Source organism: Saccostrea cucullata, unplaced genomic scaffold, assembly GCF_032062105.1.
Source record: "Saccostrea cucullata isolate Sc308-1 unplaced genomic scaffold, CSIRO_AGI_Scuc_v1 ctg1150, whole genome shotgun sequence".
NCBI classification, from domain to species: Eukaryota; Metazoa; Mollusca; class Bivalvia; order Ostreida; family Ostreidae; genus Saccostrea; species Saccostrea cuccullata.
Genome location: NW_026923237.1, coordinates 87020 through 106338, shown reverse-complemented (window position 1 = coordinate 106338; position 19319 = coordinate 87020).

Below are 19319 nucleotides of genomic sequence, written 5' to 3'. Positions count from 1 at the left end.
TCTTCTACTCAAGAACCTTTGGGTCAGGAAAGATGAAACTCATGTGGAATCATCCTCAGGTAGTGTAGATTCCAGTTTGTTCAAATCATGACCCCCGGGGGTAGGGTGGGGCCAAAATGGTGGATCAAAGTTTTACATAGGAACATATAGGGAAACCTTTTAAAATCTTCTTTTCAAGTACTTCAAAGCCAGGCTTCGTTATATTTATATGGAATCATCCTCAGGTAGTGTAGATTCAAGTTTGTTCAAATCATGACCCCCTGGGGGGTGTAAAATTCAAGCGCCCCCCACCCCAAGTACTTTCAGTTCTGATCTGATCTGTGTTTTTTCCTAGCCGATATGCTCAGGTGAGCGATGTGGCCCCTGGGCCTCTTGTAATTTGATATGACAGAATGTTGTATAACCATGATAACAGGAAAGGAATGCAGTGTAAATGTAACGAGAACCTTTTCAGCACAACAAAGTGAACAAACAACACTGGCTGTTGTGTTATAATTCTTATTTGTCTTTTAATATGTTTAAACTTATGTGTGATGATTGAAAATATGAATAGGAGATTGCGTGGTAGAAAACCTTGAAAATGTTTTGAAAATCTGTCTTCAAGTGATGAAAGCAGATATAGTAGTGTACATAATATTTTCTGGTATTTGATTGTAACAAGGATAAAATTTTTCAGGAAGTAAAAGACTTGACACATCATATTCATGTCAATTTACAGGCTTAAGCCACCAAGTTCTTTTTAATATGTTTTAAAATGGAATATATTGTGTTTTTATTTAGAGAAATACTGATTTCATTCCATTTTCATATCGTTGAAATTTATTTTCAAAATAAATTTTGTTATGAAAATCAGAAAGAAAACTTTTAGCTGAAACAGACGAAGTTCCAGGGTTGGGTTTTGGGGTTGTGGGATTCATTGGTTGTTGTTTTTAACACCGAGTCGGCAATATTTCATCCATGTTTCGGCGATGTGGGGGTGGGGGTGGAGGGAGACTATATATAGAGCATCTTCATCGACGTCAGCATCCCATGTTTGTTTCCATAGCAATCTTATGTATGTTTTTACTGGTGCTCGAAATACTTCAGCTTCATTTATTCGTTATTCAAAGTATTGCAGCGAAATGTACACAAGGTCATCTTTAAGAAAATTGTTTGGTTGCCCTCTCCTGAACGACTGAGTAAAAAGGTTCTACTCAAACCTTTTTTACATCCCAAGACACAATATTGTATTTCTCTTATCCCGTCAACAAGCTAGTATATTTAAATTTTCTGGAAAAAAAAAAGATTTTCCCACCTAATTATCTACCTACCGACCCAATAATTTTAACTTGAGTCTGTAGAGGGCATGCAAACATTATTGTAAAGATAGCCTGATCCAACCGTATGAGAACTATATTGTAAAACACAAACATATGAACAGACAAAACAAGAGAGCGAAGGAAATACATTGTAATTTTTTTCAAGTAGAGTCGAATAATTTTTTTTAACGTTTCATTTCATTGGATAAAAAAATTATCTAAATTGTATAACCTGGGTTGCCTACGTCACAATGACATACCGGTAGTGGCGGTACGTCAAGAACGTATCAATCCTCTTGACATTACGTTTAAAATATGAACAATTGAAAGACATTTTTAAGAAAGAAAGTTTTGTCTTGTTTTCTAGGATACTTAATGATTGAAAGGTCATTTTTAGGTCACCTGAGTAACTCAGGTGACCTATTGCTATCCATTTTCGTCCGTCATCGTGCGTCATGTGTCGTGTGTTAACATTTGAACATTTTCAGCTTCTTCTCTGAAACTACTGAACCATTTTTAACCAAATTTGGTATACAGCATGTATGGGTGAAGGGGAACAAAATTTTTGAATTTTGTGATCCCCGCCCCCCTGAGGCATGAGGGGTGGGGCCAAAACCACTAAAATTATTGCAATCTTTGAAAATCTTCTTTACTCCTGGACATCAAGCAGGCAAACTGTTGGCATGAATGTAATGAGCATTGAGTCCTCTACCAAAATTGTGAAATTCATGGCCCGAGGGTGAGGGGTTCTAGTGCTAGGGTGGTGCTATATAGATTATATAGTGAAACTGTAAGATTTCTTTGAAAATCTTCTCTGCTCCGGGGTATTAAGTGAACTAATGAAGTACATAGTTATAATGAGCAAGAGTGCCTCTTCCAAAATTATAAATTTTATGGCCCAAGGGTCAGGGGTTCTGGTGTTAGGGTGGGGCTATATTGATTACTTAGTGAAAATACATTAATTCTTTGAAAATCTTTTTCTCTGCTCCTGGGTATTAGATAAACTAACCAAGCACACAGTTATGATGAGCAAGAGTGCCTCTTTCAAAATTCTGAATTTTATGGCCCCAGGGTCAGGGGTTCTGGTGTTAGGGTGGGGCTCTATTGATTATATAGTGAAAATACATTAATCCTTTGAAAATCTTTTCCTTTGCTCCGGGGTTTTATGCCAATGATCCACGTATATATACTTATGATGAAGAAAGGTGCATTTAGCGAAATGGTCTGAAAATAAATTAATGCTTTGAAATCTGCTCTTTGGTATTAATCAACCATTTTATGATAAAATTTGCAAAATTGTGAAATATGTGGCCCCAGGGTCAGTGGTTCCTTTGGGGTGAGGTGCACAACTGGTTATACAGTGGGAGTGCATTTTCTCTTTGTTACTCTGATCTACCTCTGGGTATTAAGTAAATAGAGTAAGCATGCTAAGTCTATAATTATCATGATAAGCAATGGTGCCTCTTTCAGAATTGTGAATTGCGAATTTCGTGGCCTCTGGTTTAAAACACGGACCAAATTTAATTGTTTGAAAGTTGTTACATGATACTCAGGTGACCTATAAGGACCGTGGGCCTCTTGTTATAAACCGCTTTGCGGTTTACAAAGCGTAAACTGCCCCAACCCAGGTTATACAGTATACCTTGGGTTACTATTAATGTATGTAATATATGAAATGATATGGATAACATAGACATATAAACTAATTAAAAGAATACACAATAGGTGAAACTTTTCAGGAAATAATGAATAAGGAACAAAGTACATTGTATAGTTCTTTGCGTCATTTTGCTTATTTGGTTGTAATTAGTGGATATCATGCGGTAAGGGTCGGCGATTGCGGTAACCAAACATAACCGCGACTGATATAACTCAATCTTAGGAGAGAAAACTTTTGAAACTTAAAATTTTCATCCATCTTACTTATTGGTATGTTTGTGAAAAATAACTCTAAAAATGTTGAGTTTCAAAATAATTACTTTTTTTTTTACTAGACCGAAAACCTTTCTAAAACAATAAACTAAAAATATTTATAAAATATAATTCCGTACGTCTTACAATTTATTAGTAACAATGCATTTCCCTCGTCACCGTAAATTAACGCCAATTTAAGAATCAATAGATTAAGATCGCTTTATAATGTTAGTTGCTAAAAATGGAAAATTAGGTTGAAAATTAATATTTCATAAAAGGGCATTTATTCAAAGTTCACGACCAATTCACTCCTGTAAATAGCTTACAATTTGTACATCATGAGCATTAACCGTAGATGGGTTCAAATTTTTGTTATTGGTTGTAATATAATGCAATAATATTAATAAGATAACAATTTTCATTGTAGTAAAATGCTAGTAAATATATCGTGTATTAACAATCATATTCAGAGCAATGCCCCAAAAATGATCAAATCTGACTGCCGTGTTTGTAAACATGGTATGCCTACATGCATTCAGCTTTAGAAAAAGAGTTATATAAACAATATTAAAGTAATATACGCCGTATGGATGCCGATTTGTATGTGAAACAAAATGATTAAATGATTTGAAACACGTAAAGTGTAATGAAAAAATAATATTTCCACAAAATTTAACTATAAAACTCGTTGTAATAACAGAACAATAAAGCAATATCTGCAATCAAGAATTCAGTCTTTTCATGAATATTGATAAAGGAAGTGCGTAAACAGTAGGTCTAAATATAGATACGTATGTCCACGGGAAATTATAGACAATGAGGCACGTTGCATTTTGACAACGATTATTAATAAAAGGTTAATATGCGTCATAACAGAGTATAGATGGTTGATACTGATTACATTTAAAGATAAGTTATATTAATAGTAACACGCCATCCATGTCAAAAGTGAGTTGTATCTCAAAGGGCTTACCTCGTTTTCTTGACGCCGTGTTTGTTTATCAATCTAAAAGTAGCGACGGCGTCACGTGGTGGATTTACTTAAAAATAGACATTATTCTCCTTGCAGGATAATAGATAATTATAATTTGATAACTTTATAACGAATTTTATTAAAATGGTGTAATTTACAGCATTTTCGTATATATAAATTTCCAGCCGTATTTTAAAATGGCGCACGTTATAGCGTATATTACTTTAAGATGAAGGATAGCGTATTTGGAAAAAAAAGTCTTTACCAGGTACACTTAATTCAAATACTCAGTACATTGTATAGAAGTCCATTCAAGCCCAATCAAATACACTGTATTAAGCATAAAAAATAGGTGATCATAGTTTACTTTTAATAGTATAAATGTTTACTATAGTATATAAAGTTTTTACTATATTACATCAATGTATTTTTACTATGGATTTCAGATTGTTATATTTTATGTTCTACAATTCACAATTGCATACTTTTGTAAATATTAATGGAAGTATTTCTGACTATTATATTCGCCTTTTTACCTCATTGTTATTGAGTTTTAGATTTTAAGCATCAAAATCTAAAAAAAAAAAAAGATTAGTTCTAAAGTAAAATTTTATTGTTAATCAAAGTATCGAAGTATTTACTATAAACTACAGTAAACTTTAGTTAACCATAATAATTTTTTGTCAGGGAGAAGCGCCCTCCTTTTCAAGGCATTGTTCGGATTATTTCTATTAATAGCCAAAGATCTTATCTGATTAGTATTATTTAATTATCATGTGTATTGACATTTTATTAATACTGCAATATAGATCAACTAATAACAAGTTTCTGGACCTTTATAGGGTTAAGAAACACAAGGCTACACAAACTGATGTTATTTACAATCATAACAGTTACTGGCCGACGAACTTTTGAATGAAAGATATGGAGATAAAGTCATTTTATTGTTAACACAAAAACATGTATATCAATTATGATAAGATTTAATCAAAAACCTAATAATATAACACAAATTCAAGTTTATCAATTTGTTACATTTTATTAAAATTCAAAACTGTCAACAACAAGATGCTTATGGCTACTTTTGAAAGTCTTAAATGATTGTAAATAACATCAGTTTGTGTAGCCTTGTGTTTCTTAACCCTATAAAGGTCCAGAAACTTGTAATTAGTTGATCTATATTGCAGTATTAATAAAATTGCACAGCTAATTAATTAAATTGCACAGCTTAAATGTAACATATTTCTTGTCAAATATCTTTTTTCAGAATCTCAATGCCATTCCTGTTGCCCGAATCTAAATTTTAATATTCTCAATAATTTCCATTAAATTCATGAGTACACTGAGTGTCAAAATGATTTTTGAAAGATCTTACATTATACATGTACATCATTAATATATTTCGAAGTTTACTAAAATCCAAAGCCGATTGAAAAATACTAAAATTAAGCATACTATTTACTATTTTTGTTTGTGAAAATTCAAACGTTATGTCTTTTATTAGAATTAACAGCAGTCACTCAAAAAGAAATTGTACAACTGAAAGAATAAAGCAGAGTTACATGTAAATGATGTAAATGACTCTTCTCGTACAAAATTGTATAATGAACTTGGATGGGATCTCCTAAAAACAAGGAGAAAAATTCATAAGTTAATATTATTTTATAAAATTATTAATGGTTATTCTCCACAGTATCTGTATGATCTGATTGAACCTTATCGCCCATCCAGTCATTCGTATAATCTCAGAACTATAATGATGCTCAATTTAAAATTCCTAACATTAGAACAACATCTTAAATGGAAAGTTTTCTTCTCTCTACAGTCAAACGATGGAATACCTTGCCAGATTATATTAAAAATGCCCCAGGAATATTTTCATTCAAAAGTCTTTTAAAATCTCATTTCTGTAGGAAAAGTATTGAACTTTTTAATTTTGGAAAAAGAAAGTATAATATAATACATTGCCAGATAAGGAATAATGCTAGTAATCTGAAAGCAGATTTATATAATCAACATTTAGCTGAAACTCCATGTGTGAACATTTTGTATTGAAAATGCATCATTACTTTATTGTTTGTCCTAAATATACAATTCCAAGATGTACTCTTTCAATCAACACATAATATTATAAGCTTTTTTATTTTTAAATGGTAGTTCTAACCATGGACTTGACATTAATATACAAATATTTGAAGCTGTACATACATTTATAGCAGCAACAAAACGTTTTATATAAACACTGTCATATCTATATATAGATATAATTTTTATTTGTTAGAAGTACTCCCAAACCGGTACTACTTTGTATTTTGTCTCCCCCTGTAATGTTCCCTTTTTGTTATTTTGTTCATTCTATTTTTCTCTTTTGTTTAATTTTCTACATATGACTTTTTCTGTTTTTTTCTCTGCTTCTTTGTTCAATTTTGTTTGTGTTTTTTTTTCTTCTTTTGTACATTCTTTTAATATCACTATTTGTTTTGTACCTTGACCTAAATGTAGGGAGAGGGCTAAAATATGACAACATCTGTGAATAAAATATTGTTTAAAAAAAAAAAATGATGTACACTCATGCAAAGATTAGAGTCCTTCTTTCGGGATAGGGAAGGGTAAACATGGCATTTTCATTTAAAATTGATCAAACTTTTTTTCTTTTTTATTATTTGTATGCAATGAAATGATTTTTTTATGTTATATGTTTACTGTGCGTTTATATTTTGATGACAATACAATTTTATTAATAATTTATGTGAGGAAAAATGCATGAGTTTATTGCCAATTTTCTGTTAATTACAAGTGAGAAGGATTGCAGAAAGTGCCTTTGTTTATATAAAAAATATTTTATGTCTGTTTGTATTCATAAATTATCATACCTGTATGCGTCACGTGGTCTTTGGCAGGTGAGAAGACCTATATATGGTGTGTGGTAGTAAAGAAGTATCGGCGTAACGATTCAACAGACAGAAAAATGTTGTTAATATTGGTAATATCGTCTGCTGTAGGTAAGATAGCTTTGTTTAATTTTAAAAAATTAATTAATTAATTAGTATTCTCATTTGAAAGATTTAGTTTTAGAATTTATTCTTTATTTTTAGTAATTAACCATCAATAGCGACATTGGAATTTAACTCTGCCTCTCTTTCTCTCTCTCCACCTCAGTCACTCTCTCCATGTAGTTTGATGTTAATATTATTTGGGTACTATGCACATCGTTTCTAAATTTTAATGAAAGTATATAAAAAAAATCCCGAACATTTTGAAGGTAAAGAAGTCTCAATTTTTAATGTATCTGAATACAGATAATTTTACCTTAAAAATTAAAATTCTCTGTGCAGACTAACTTTAAGAGACTGTAAAAATTTCACAAAAATATGTGAATTTATTAATATATTTAAAAAAAACGACAGAAACGCCTTTCATAATTATTTTCCTTAAATATCTTTTTAATGTCATTTACAAGTGTATAAGAACATTTATTTTTAACACTGCAACAATTACAATGTCGCTCCATACTTCGTTGTGCAATGTGTTCATACGTCAAAACCTCAACTTCTCAGACTGAAAACGACGAAAAGTTCATTAAAAATTGGTCTAAATTCCTACATATCTTGGCAGAACAAATATTAACCTTATTTGACATGACAGTTACAGTCCTATTATAACTTTGCATATCAACATAGGGACAATGCAGATTATACATGTACATACATTTATGTATTTCCCATTAGAAACAATGTGTCTTTGGGATTAATGAAGAAAGGCCAGCAATGTACCTCTAAATAATAACAATGAAACAGAAAAATACTTGACCTTGTCTTTACAAAATTTACCGTACCAGAAGCATTTATTGGTAGATTTAATTATGATTGGGCAATTATGCCTTGATAATTTATGAGCTTGGCAGGTGCGCGGTGCATATGGTTAAATCGAGATTGTCCGTTCTCTTTACGTAACCTTAACCACGCGTAATGAAAATTGACAATCATTAATTAATTATGGTCAGAGATGTTTTATTTCTTTGATATGTTATTTTGAACTTTTCTCAGATTCGTGGTTTATTGCTTTTATTAATCTAGTTGGCACCTGAGAAAGAAATAAAAGCACAATTAATGAATGAGCATGTATATAGTCTTTGTCAGTCTGGTTCTCTATTTTTATAAGAGTTCAAGTTATTGAAGACATTTTTTTAATTGAACAGGAAGGCAGATTTTTTAAACTGCCTCTTTTAAAAAAAATGGAGAGAAATGCTGTTTCTTTTAAAACTGCATATTTTCATTTTTTTTAAATAGATAATGTTTTCCAAAAGTTTTCCAGTATGAAATATATGTATCAGGGAACAAATAACTTCCAAACATTAAGTTTGTAATTACAGGTAATGTAGTTTTTGCACTCTACGTATTTTATTATTTTTAGAATATACATGTATTGTTCTATAGTAGTACAATGGGGACTTATACGAAATATCTAGTAAACCCCTAGAGATTATTATTTGGTTAAGACATAAGAACCAGAAATAAAAGACTCTAGTATTGTGGTGGGGACACCAAATAGCTTAATCATATGAAAATGATTGCAACATTATGACGTGTGGACAGTTATGAGGGAAAAATAGCCGTGGACTTAGCCACGGTCAATCTGTGGTCAGTCTATAGGAAGGAAGATAGTTCTCTTCCTCTTAAAGAAACCCCGAACAGTCAGTTTATAGAAAGGAAAAAAAATTCTCAATCCCCCTAAAAACCATGAACATTTAGTCTATATGAAGGAAGGTACTATTAATACTCCTCCTCCTTTAGAGGCTCTAAACGGTCAGTCTGTAGAACGGAATGTAGTTCTCTTCCTCTTAAAAAAACCCTGAACAGTCAGTTTATAGAGATGAAGAAAAATTCTTAACCCATCTGAAAAAAACATGAACAGTCAGTCGATAGGAAAAGAAGAAACATATAACACCCTCCCCCCCCCCCCCAAAAGAAGCTCTGATCATTCTCTCTACATGAAAGAATAAAAGTATATTATTTTCAGAAGGTCTGAACACTCTTTGTATAGTAAGGAAGTTAGTTCTTTTTTCTCCTAAAGTAATTCTGAACACTCAGTCTGTAGAAAGGATAAAGTTCTATAATGTGCTCTGAAAGAATCTCTAAATATTCTTCCTTTACGGAAGAAGTTTGTTCTTTTTTTTTCTCCTGAAGAAATCAAAGATAGTTCCTTTTCCCCTACAGAAACCATGAACAGTCATTTTATAGAAAAGTTCCTAGGTAAGTTCCTGAGAAATCTCGAACAGTCAGTTTATACATGTAGAAAGGAAATTCCTAATCCCCCTAAAACTATGAACAGTCAGTTTATAGAAAAGAAGAAAGTTCCATAATTTCCTATAAAGGAGCTCTGAACATTCTGTCGATAGGACGGAAATTTCTTTGCCTCCAAAAGAAACAAGAAAGTTCCATAATTTCCTATAAAGGAGCTTTGAACATTCAGTCTATAGGAAGGAAGATATTTTCCCCTTAAAGAAACCCTGAAAAGTGTGGTCTATCGGAAAAAAAGAAAGATCTATGATTTCCTTTGAAAGAAGCTCTAAATATTTTTTTCTATAGGAAGGAAGCTGTTCCATTTCCTCTTTAAGAAGCTCTGAACAATGCACACGGGAGGTGTGATCAGTCTATATAGGCAAAGGAATTAAGAATAATACGTTATAATTTTAATGGACTAAAGTATTGTTACCATTACATAATTATTGATCTATATTTCATACCATGACCAAGTATAACTGAATGCAATATCTGTCTGTATTTTCCAAATGCAAGTAAACAAAAAGGGTTTCTGACAATATGTTATAAAAAAACATTTCCTGAAGAAATCTTAATAATTATTTTACTGCAGGCATGTTTAGAATTGGTCTTTTTCTAACAATATGTAACAAAAAATCATATCTGGTACATGAACACATTATCCTTATGTGAATGGAATTTCATCGATGTGTGCACTTTCATTTCTTACATTTTTGCTATCTTGAATTTACTTCATTTCAATTTCTCCTTGTCAAAAGTTATGTACTTCAGCATGTTAATTACAACACAAACATGAAACTTTATTATTAAGTTAAATAATGCCGTTAATTAATAATTTGGTAGGATATATATGAACTTCGAATTCTGAAAAATTAGTCAGAGGCAGAGATGGCTTACAATGAGGAAATGAAATTTTGGTTATGAAACTAGGAGGACTGAATATAGATGAGAAAGAAAAAGCAAAGATTACCTTTTACATTCTCTGTTAATATCAACGAAATGCACCTACAGCAATAGAATACATCACAATATGCCAATGCATTTTTTTTCTACATCAATTTATAACGTAATCCTCTAATATAGATATTTCTAACAGAAGTTTGTCTTAAAAGCTTTTAGAAAATAAGTAATCTTCTATAATAGTTTTCCCCCTACATAAAGTATTATCTAAGCTTACATTAACAATTAATTAAAGAATTATGAAATATAACACCGTTTGACAGTTAGATAATTAATCAAAAACAATGTACATGGAACCACAAATTCTTTTCAGCGGACAAGACCCGAAAAATATAACGTGTACAATGCACAATTGTATTATCATTATTATTACTCATTATTACTTGATAAAATAAATCTATAGTTCTTGGTAATCCGTTTGCATTACCAAAGAGATTATATATTAATGATTATCATAAAACTGCTATTGATTCACAGTATGTTGTCATTATAATTTTATTTATTATAAAGAAGAGAAAACTTATTGATTTTAAAGGCAGTATTATCAAAATTATATAAGAAAAGTTTAATGATAGTTTGATATATGACGTTACCTAGAAAACTCTGAAGGAATTGAATATTAATATTAATTTAACGTTATTTTGTCCAAAATAAGGCGAATGTTATCGTAAATCAGAACTCGGGTCATTGAATTAGATTCACAGATATGTTATAGAAAACTACAAAAATCTTGTAATTTTGTTTATTATAAAGGAAGTAAAACTGAAAAACCTAATTTTAAAGCGATAGTTTTTTTAATCTAAGAAAACTTGGAATATAATGTTGATAGTTTGAAATATCTGGCCATATTCTAGTAACCTAGAAAACTCTGAAGGAATTGAACTGATATTATTTTCCCAAAATTATTTTCTGAATATATAGACAAGAGAACTTCCAAACCACTGAAGGTGACCGTGGAATCATCCTCAGGTAGTGATGCTCATTCCTCCTTGGCATTTGATTTCACTTCTAATGTTTTGGAGGTCCGTGTTTGCTCTGCTCCAATTTTGTAAATAGACTTTTGATCTCGAATACTTTTCGTTTTCTATATACATGTAAATTTTTTGCATTAAAATGAACACAAACCAAGATAAAGGTTATATAGCACTAGTTCCCTGTAATGAATTTTGTTCATTTCCACTTTTAATATTTAGTATTATATTCATAAAATGCATATATATGCACCAGATTTAGAAATTGAGTCTGTCAAAGTAAAAAATAAAAATTATAGAAACGTCCAAGAAAAAAGTAGGTACTTCCAATTACAATGTAATTAATTTCGTTCTAATAGACAAGATTCTGAAAACTATTTATACATGTATTACCTTTTGATAAAGGGAAGACGTTAACTACTTGAGATTTTTTGAAATGCACTGAATACTTTTTGAATGTCAAATCAAATTAATATTGCAGATCTATTTCCTTTTCACAGCCTATTATTATTCTCATAACGACTTTATTTTTTACTTTGTGCTGTCATTACATGTATTCATTTACGAGATTACTCCTCGCTGTTTTATCTTGTTTCCGCTCTCCTAAACTTTTACTTCTAGCAAAACTATGACAAGTGATTTCTTCATCATTTTTGATGGGCCTGATTTGTGTTAACAAATGCACTAAAAAGTTTCAGAATGCAAAATTCATTAAAATTGAAAAATGAAAATGTTTGTTTTTACATTTATATAAAAAGTGTCTGTAAGGCTTTGTAAAAATTCTAAAACACTTTTAAAAATCTGTAAATTAAAGCATAAACTCGAAAAACATATGAACACATGTAGTCTAGTTAATGTTTAACTGCTAATCATCCATTAGTTTTAATTTGTGGGAAAAAAAATCAATACAATTAAAGCAATGAATGTAACATTCATTGAATTAAAGAACTTTTTTTTGACAAACCTTGCATCATTCACAGATTACTCTGGAGTGAATATGTAAGTCATGTGAGTCATTTTATTGATATGCACATTTAGAAGAGTTTTTAAGGACATATCTCTGAGAAGCATCCCTTCCTATAATGACATTGTAATTATATGTCAGAGGTGTCTGTATACGTACTTAAAAACAATTTCTACATGCCTGACATGAAGAAACACAGTATCTGAATTTTTATACTTGTCACTTTCAATGGGAATATTGTTATGTCTTCAATTGATAAGCCTGTTTCCTGTTATCATCCCTTAACTCAGAAATAGAACATCTTTAATACCTTTTCATTATCAATAGAAGAGCAGATAATTCTGTAATATATTCTATTATTCTAAGTTTTAAAATATGCATAGAAAACATAATACATATTTTCAAAAAAGCAAAGTCTAACTCGTGTTGCATTCAAATGACTTTTTCCATCAATCTTGGCGAAAATCTTAATGTTTCTTTGATCGATTTGTCTTTGTGGAATGAAATATGAGAAAATAACGAACAGATTCTATTAAATAGTTCATTAAACAATTGATAAATACAAATGAGGAGGATACATAAGAAATGGAATCAGGTGTTAATGGAGAAAGAAGCATCCCATGTGTCAAATTACTCCTTCATTGTTTTATATGAAAAAGGAAATTCAGAAATGCTTTTAAATATAATTAGAAATTCCATTGCGATTATGTTATCAAACCAATGTGCATACATTACGAAAGTACCCGATACTAGATTCCAAGGAAAATCTAGAATCAATCTCATAAATCTTTCAATGTCATTGCACTTTATACTAAGTATGATATGAATAAATAAATATTTTATTCTTTTTTTTCAGTTCTTGGAGTGGAAGGACAAGGAAATTGTAAGTATAAATTAAAGTCTTTATAATGTAAAACTATTAATAATCATTTAATTGTTACATTCTAATTCGTTTTCACAGAAACTAATGGTTTGCAATCCCACAAAGATCAAAGTCTCAAGAAAAAGTTCACTTATTAAATAACCATAGTTTTTTTGAAGACAATTTTAGAATATCTTGTCTTTCCACATTTAAGAATACACCTTATGACATTATTCAGCTTTCATTGTAATTGACATAAGATGATGAGTTAATTATGAATTCATTATCTTTAAAATATCTTACACTATTAATGTCAGAAAATATGGAACCGTGTATAAATCACTGTCAAACTATATGCATTGCATGTACAAAAATTATGTTAAGAAATCCTTTGTAATTCTGACTCAGAGAAAATGGTATTTATCCCTACTTAAGGATACCGTAGTGCGGCATTTTTTTCTTATAGAACTATCTTTTGATGTGGGAATAAAAACTAGCAAATAACAAACATGTACCTTTAACTATGCTAATATTCTATTTATTAACTAACAACATATAAATATTCAATGAAATTGATTGTTTCTACCAAGAATCGTTTCCAGAAAAAAAGCATTTCAGTAAATACTCTCCCGAATAGAACTTATTTCTATTTCTTTCAAGTTGTAATGTGTACACGCTATGTACTATACATCTGAAAAAAGAATACAAAATTTAAAAAAAATTTACTGAAAAAAATGAAGATGAAAGAAAAAATACTCATTAACTCTCCCCATGTTTTTCAACAAATAAATCTGTATCTGTGGGTTTCACGATTTTGTGTGATTGATAAGGTGCAATGTGGAAAAAGATATCCTCACACAATGTAAATCCCATAATTATGTTTTTTTCATTCAAAAGAACTTCTGTTTTAAAATCACTCAAAATTCATGTAGTTCATATTAAGGTGCTGTGCCTTACAAATCATCCAAGAAATTCAGTTGTCTTAGTTTTTTATAACCAAATTTCATTTTGAAAAGCTTCTTTACAAAATGAACAAAATTATTAAAAAATTTATTTTTTGGGTTATATAAACATTCATACTTATATAAGTGATAATTTATCATTATGACTTATCACAAAATACACACTTAGTCTATTACCCAACAAACCATTTCTTAAGAGTTCAGGAAAATTTAGACCTAATGTAAAACGTACTCTTCCACATGACAAAATAAGGGAAAAAACCTGTCGACAATTCAGTGTGTGTATATGTAAAGGCTGAATTGATTATCTTTACAGCCACACAACACAGAGGAATAACTAACAATGCAGGAAACCAGAGTGCCCAACCAATCCTTAACAACGCAGAGGCAATCAAGTTAGCAGAGACGCTTGCCGACACAGCCAACCAGCTTCTTTCAATTTTAAAACGAGGCAGTGGTAAGGTTGATATGGAAATGAAATATGACATAGAAGTTTTGTTCAAATATTCATAAAAGCGTACTAGTATATGCTTCAATACGTAATGCATTTAATGGAAAATATACATGTGCTTTTACTCGTCTTTCAGTCAACTACTAATTTATACATACATGTATATGTGTTATTTGTGCTTCACTGGTGCTTTTTCGTTTGCTTCTATAATGTGTAAGATTTTTATTTCAAATCTCAATGTTTCAGCAGGCAGTCTTATTCCAGCTGGGAAGGACACATTTTCTGGAGGTAGCTCATGACTACGATTAGTAATTAAAACAATTGCACTTAGAATTCACTTAAATTTCAATTAGAATTCACTTAGAATTCATGATGAGATTTTCTTCACATTGTTTTGATAGATATCCGATTGACAAAATATCTTTTTTAGTAAGAAAATATTGTTTTTTTTTTCTTTAGAATAAGAATTTTTATCCCTTTTCATGATTACACCGCCAGCTTACATGTATCTCTCATTCTTCCTTTCATGAACAACTAGACAAAACAGCACATTTTACTTTCACTTTATACAGCACACTTTATTTCCATCACTAGGTTTTTCCACCATTCCTCCTTTTTCCACCACCGATGCCTTCTCACAATTCCTCAGTGCAACCGAAGGTTAGAGTAAACAAAAATTATATCGGTAAAAATCCCCATAAAAGTTCCCGCCACTAGTGGTTCCCTTGGATGCAATAACATTACCATTACAGGTTCCCTGGGAAATCTTCTAGTAACTTTTCCTGGAATGTTATAGAGGCATTTATTTACTCATTGTTTTTAGCATCCTCTCTTTCTTTTATTGTAGATTTCTCACTGTGACTAGTCTTGAGACACTTTTAACTCTTTAATATTGTAGGCGTTAATGCAAAGATAAGCGGACTACATGTAGAAAGATATTATACGTGAGAACATTAAGTATAAGACACAGAGTGTGTCAAATCTGTTTCATAAAGATGTGTCACAACTAAATTGTCTGACAAATTGACTTCTGCTTTCCTTTCCTCATTTTAATAAAGATCTCTCTCTCTCTCTCTCTCTCTCTCTCTCTCTCTCTCTCTCTCCTCTCTCTCTCTGCTTTTAGGTGAAGTTCCCTTCCTTCTTATAGATAAGGTAGTCATATATTCGCAGAAAAGTATTGTTAGAAAATTGTGTTAACGAGTTCCAGACTGATTACCTAGTTATATTTTCATCGACCATGCATGTTTGATACTGATTTCTTTCTTTTTTTCAGAAGTTTGTGTTTATTTCATTCTAAGGTTTAAAATAAGGATATGTTTACACATGTTACAGATAGATAGAAAAATTTCATGTACCTTGGCAGCTTTTATTTTCGTAAAATTTCTTTTGATATCCATTTTGATACAAATTGTTGAAAATACAAAATATTCAAGAATAATATATTTTTCTCACATATTTGTGGTAATATAATAATACATATTTGGTATTGTGTTGGTATATGTCTCCAAGTTATAAATGGTGGAAGAGTTAGTTCGTTCCTATTTTAATGGCCTATGAATTCTGCCATTAATCAACGTTTGTAGTAATTATGGTTTGTAAGATTACACGCAGTATATTAATGAGAATGATCCATCATTGATATGATATTCATTAATAACAGCAATCCCTCACTTAGAATATCTTCGTAGTTTTGTGTTCTTAGATGCAGTTTTGTAATATATGTAGTTAAGATGTTATTCTAATATGTATTTTTTACTCTAACATCTAACAACATCCCATTGGAATCACAACCAATTAAATCGCCGCTGGCAAAATCATCATATTGTTGAAGCGAATAACTTTGCATGTTCATCCTTATCCCTCAATGGGATGTTGTTAGATGTTGGTGTAGCATGCCCCCAACGAAATTTTAATTAGATATATTTATTTTTTACAATCACCAATGTTAAATATTTTTTGCATATATATAATTACCCCCCAAACAACTATATTTTGTCAAAATGTTAAATATTTTTTGTATATATATAATTACCCCCAAGAAATTAGATTCACGCAAAACAACAAAAATTTGCTTGCCAAAGATTTTTAACCCTCACGAATTGAAACGATTCCACGGTATTGTACTACATTCATGTTTATGTTGTTTTAGATATGTACAGTTGAATTTCGTTATCTCGATAACCAATAACTCGAAGATCAGAGAATGTTAAAATATGTCATATTGTTACATTCGTATTCAGAGTCATCAGAAATCTCAGGAAGATTTTCTGGTTTTGATCGAGATAACGGCGATTGTATGATTTTTTTACTGTAGTATATTATTTTTGTATTTCATACATATTTCCCTTTTTTCAAGTTTTATTTCACTGTAAAATCATTTTTTCGTGATTTTGATTTTTTTCTTTTCATGGAATAAGAAAACCATTAATTTAGATTACTCACAAAATTCTCATACTACATGCTGCAGCATCTTGCAAATCTGGAAAGTACTACCGGTATCCCATGAAACTAAATTGTATAGTTTGGCTTCAAACCACAAAAACATGTCACGAAAATAAGTGGTTTTACAGCATTATTTAAATTAGTTCTCAAGTTTTAAAGTTCAATGGATCGTACATGTGTGAATTATATTCATGATAAATGAAAGATGTGCATTCACATTGCCATTTGTATACGAGTAATTTTTACAACCATTTATTTTAGACAAAGAAGATTTTTTAAAATATAAGGTCATTAGAAAGGAATAATTCAGAAAGCAATCTAATATGAAGATTTTATATTAATATACATAAAATAGGTTATATATAACAGCTGTATGCAGGTAAGCAGATATGCATCATATAAAATTAATTGTTTATATGCAGAATTTAAATCTTAATTGAATATAAATACATATAAGACACGGTCCTGATAACATATGTATCCTGTAGCCCCAGCCGTTTTGTGTCCCAGCGGTAGAGTGCAGGCCCAGTGTAATCCAGATCCATGTGCCACGTGGGACTGCTCCAATATAGCTGGGGTACAGTGCGAGTAAGTATCACTATAGAAATGCTTTTATTTATCATAAATACTAGTATCCTTTTATTATTTTCTTTAGAGAAGTGGATAGGCCTTCATTTGTGCATGTAGGTGAAAGCCTGTCCACTTCTCTAAAGAAAAAGCATCCCTTAATCTTCAATAGAGGGTAAAAACACAAAATGTAAAACATGGTCTCTAATACGAACATGATAAAAAGCATTCCAAAATTATTGTCATGATGATTAAATGGTTATTAATCTATGAAATGTATAACAAACAGTATTCAAGCTTTGAAGTCCATTCAAACAATCGGGAGTAGATTGATTTGGTTTCAGATCCAAGAGCTAACACATTTTGTAAGTTCTATGGTCGATATAATGACCTTGTTAGCAAATACATGTACAATTTATCATTGAGTCAAATGCTGACTGAAGTTTATCATACAAATTGTTAGTCCATTATTTATGCACTGAATTGACAAAGGATTTCTCAGTTATTTCCCGATCATGACAAGGAGCACACGGCGGATGTGACCGGTTAGCAGGGGATGCTCACTCGTCCATGACATCTGATCCCATCTCTGATGTTTTTTTTGAGATCCGTGTTTGCTTTGCTCCTGTTTTATATTGTTTTATGGACTTTTGATCTTGGATACTATTCGTTGTCTCCATGTTTCATTTAATAATATATAAACATTTTATTATGTATATCATAATTATGGGGTTTTTTTCCAAGGCGCTCGTGCGACTCATGTGACCCTATTTTTAAAACACGAGGACGTGACGTCACATCAATTTGTGAAATAAGGCGGATACCTCAACCTCTCCATCTTATGACGGCACCTATTTCTCCTTTTGACACTTTTGCGTCTGAAGGTAAGATATAAAATTTATAATAAATTCTTTCAAGAATTTGTACGCAGAAAAATCTGTTTCGGAAATTATTTGATGATTTATTTTGAGATAAAATAGGATAATATTTCCATTTCTTTTTGTCGGAAGACTTAAATTCATTGCCAATCGGTTTTATTTATGAAATTGACTAGATGGAATTTTATGAGTGAATCAATTTTCATTAAAGTTTCATTGACTCTCTTATAAGAGAGATAACTCTTTCTTTAATAGATGATTTTTAATTGTTTTCTTCAATTTCTAATAAAATGTTTTCCTTTTCATAAAAATGTATTTTATAGGTAAAATACAAACAATTTTAGCATAGCAAAAAATTTGACAAAAAGGACACTTCAACTTTTTAAAGGAATAATAGACATTTATGTCATTAATTTCTCTCTTAAAATATTTGCCATTATTTTACAATTTTGAAATTATTTGTATTACTGATAGATAAGATTTCTTTTGATAAACCATAATCGTTTGAGTAAAATTTTATACTTTGTTTGACCTGAGAGTAGATGAACCTTAATTATAACGTGTTTTAATTTTAACATGTTTATTTTGCTTTAAGGTCTTCACCCCTTAGAGAGACTCCTAATTAGAGGAACCTTCCCTGCCAAGTAGTCTCCTTTTGTGAGAGGTTAACAAACCTTAACCTACCGAACATCATAGTTTTCCAACTTCCCATCGGTTAGCAGGTGTTTTAGTGTATCTATGTATGTACTGTAGATAACGTGCAATAAACCAGTGTTTTCCCCCGAGTTGCCAAAA